General features: G+C 41.4%; 1 gene segment (V, D, J or C); it reads left to right on the top strand.

Moving 5' to 3' along the window:
* The first annotated feature begins 548 nt into the window (after positions 1–548).
* Positions 549–2,224, top strand: LOC311322592 (Ig lambda chain C region-like). The segment is given in 5 exons: positions 549–588; positions 1,360–1,710; positions 1,805–1,828; positions 1,937–2,045; positions 2,197–2,224.
* The last annotated feature ends 1,118 nt before the right edge of the window (positions 2,225–3,342 follow it).

Here is a 3,342-nt window from a genome sequence, read left to right as displayed (position 1 = left end):
ATTTCTTCTACAGGCCTCCGAACTACACAAAAGTGATCTCGGTGAGTCAAACTTCTTATAATATGTCGTAAATAAGGTCCAGGTTGTCAAAAACGAGCATTGCCCTTTAACAAGCTAGCTAGTCATAATCAATTAATGGATTTAACGTAATGATGACCACGTGCAAGTGCTCTCATTTTCCACTGAGCACCTGCCCCCCAAAATGTCTGTGCACGCCACTGGTCGAGATCACTTTAGTCAAAATTGACCCATTTATTAGCATGCAACAATATATACAGCATATGAATTATTTATCCACGCAAGATCAACGATAAGCCTGCCCATGTCCTTCACTAACGTCACATGCATCTGGGGTGAGGCTAACGTGTAGTTGTTAGCTAGCTACAGTAGCATTAGTACTAGGCTATAGCCTAAAGAGAAACAGCACAATTACTTACACTTCCTGCATGATTTCCGCGGACAGTAGTTATAGCTTTATCATCCAGGTTGAGATGACTTGAAAATGCTGCGATGTACTGACCAAGGTTGACAAAGCAATCTGGCAAAAAATGGTGAGCACAGATCAACAGCCTTTTAAGAACTTGAACGGTACGTTGCCATCAAAAATAAACGTTATCCACTCAGCTCTTCTGTCCACTGAGGTTGGGAGACGATGAAGCAATTTATGCTGGTTATTACACCCAAGAAGCATTTAAGGTTTGCAGACATTATGCTAGCATGCGAGGCCAACAACACTGCGAACCTTTATAGCCAGGTGAGGCAGGTAGGCGGAGATATTCAAACGAGGGCGGGATTATTATAATGAGTCTAAGATTCTAACGTCGGAAGCATAGATCGAATTGAGTCGCCCGCTTGGAAATGGGTTTTCTGCATTTCGCCAACCACAACAAAATGAAGAGAAAGAGAGAAAGACATTAACCCCCTTAAATCCTTCCTGCTAATTAATGAATCATTGTAGACCCTAGACCCAAGAACATGCTGAAATGAATGTAATAATCTGACTATCTACAGTAGACGGGCAGGAAAAGCAAGGTAAATCAAGAAATCTCCTCTAACAAAACAAACTGGTGTATTCTGAATCCTTGCTGGAATAGCCTTAGTTTTCTGCTTGTGAGAATGTGCTGTGTTCTGGTGGCTATGCAGCCTACTTTGGAGGGGGAGCTAAGCTGACTGTTCTCAGTAAGAAAGCTGTGACGATTACATAATATATTTTCTTTCTCCAAAAGGCTTAATTCCACAACGGCGTGGGAAAAAAAGGATGATCTTTGATGAATGAAAAATGTACTTGACTGTTTGGATTGAAAAAAGAGACAGTTGGATTGACTATTCAATGTCAAGACTTCTATTTTCTCCTTCCAGACCCAAACATCACTGTCACTGCACCCACGGTCAAAGTCCTGAAACCTTCTCAGCGGGAGTGTAAGGACAAGCAAGAAAACAAAAAGAAGAAGACCCTGGTGTGTGTGGCCACTGACTTCTACCCTGACCATGTCAGCGTGACCTGGAAGGTTGCTGGGACACCAAGAATCAAGGGAGTGGGGGCCGACAATTCGGCCAAGTGGAATCAAGACAGAAAAAGATACAGCATCACCAGCAGACTGAGAGTGCTGGCCAACGAGTGGTACAAACCCACTAGGGAGTTTGAATGCATTGTCATCTTCAGCAGTGGTACAGTGGCTGAGATAAAAGATAAGATTACAGGAGAAGAAGGTACACACAGCAAACGCTAATTAAACGTGTACGATCATCTAACGAATATGATAGTGAATATTATGTTTCTTAATTAATTCTTTGTTTCTGACAGGTAAAGGTGAAGACACGAGTGCAGGTGTGCAAAAGCATTTTGTAAAAGCTCTCACTGTATCAAATTATTGGCAGACGATTGTCAGAATTATCTGAAATTATGCTTATCAAAGTTATCACAATTTCCCCTCAGAGGAATATGTGAAGATTACACTGACTGCCAAACTGGCCTATGGCATGTTCATTGCCAAAAGCAGCTTATATGGCGGCTCTTCGTCACGTTCTTTGTGTGGAGGCTCCGGGTGAGTGTCCTACTGCAATAAGTCAACCCATACATTCTTATTTATTCTTATTGTATTTAATATCACTGGTTGCAGATTAAGGTTTAGAAATTGAAATAAAAAGGAAACCATGATTTATGTAGGCTCTTTCTATTCTCTGTATCTTTCACAGGGTTTGTCTGGAAAGACCCAGTAACTGAGCCCAGAGCCGGAGCCCTGACCAGCTAACTTCTGGTGCCTGGACTTCTTGAGTTCTAATGTGTTTAATAATGCCATTGTCATACATCTTTGTGAGGATGATTTTGAATAACTGTAACCTATGATAATTGCAATTATTGTAAAAATGAGTCAAATCTGCTTGTGTAACAGAAAAAGCGCTCTGAAAATTATCTGCTACTACATAATCTTATGTTTGTGACATGTAGGCCTATGGAAATGAATGCATAATAGATTATTTTCACTTTTGAAAGCATAATCCTACTGCTATGATATTCTGAAAGCTGCAACTGCAAACATATTGTTCTACATGTTACAGGTTATTCAGTGTTATTTTGATCTCAATCTGTATTATTTCTTATCTATAATAAAGTTTTAAAAAGCACTGTGAGTCTGGTTGGTCAAAGTTTGTGTCTCTTTGACAAAGACAATGGAAAGTGCAGTGTTGCTGTTTTAACTTTTCTTCGTAGCTTCATCATTTCCAGAGGACGTGCATGAAAGCAGGATATTTTGGGTGGCAGGTGTTTTCATTCTGACACGAGTTTCTGAGAAATACGCCGCTCACAGCCCACACATTGAGGTTTGCTTTGCAGTGCACTGCCTTGTCCCAGATGTGAGAGCTCAGTGTGGGTTTATCTGAGTCATGTCTAGTTTTCCACTGAGCAAAACTGAGATGACAGCAGTTTATCTCTCAACATGTGAATTGTGCTCATCTTTTCACTTGCCCAAATGAGTTATCGTCTTAAATGAAATACAGGACAATTAGGCTAGGCCTACTCAATTCTTCACTCTTGTAATGTCCTGAACTAAAGCTCTGTGGTAGCCTATGGCTTAAAATCTGTCCATGAGTAAAGTATGAGCTTTCTTACACAAAGGCCTATGTTCTTATGATCAGTGAGTGAGCTCGGGGGGAGGGGTGAATCTAGCATAGACCTGTAGCCTACCTGGTAATAGGAAATCAAACGTTCTTTCCATGCCATGATGTGAGGTGGTGGCCATGGCGAGACGAGTCTTGAGGGGGTGAAGCAGCTTAAAGCGTTGCGGGGGTGGAACACAACAGCAGATCGAGAACAGGATGTGATCCCATAGCACGCTATCACTC

This window comes from Borostomias antarcticus, assembly GCF_949987555.1.
Source record: "Borostomias antarcticus genome assembly, chromosome: 20".
NCBI lineage: Eukaryota > Metazoa > Chordata > Actinopteri > Stomiiformes > Stomiidae > Borostomias > Borostomias antarcticus.
This window is presented reverse-complemented; position numbering and strand designations above follow the sequence as displayed.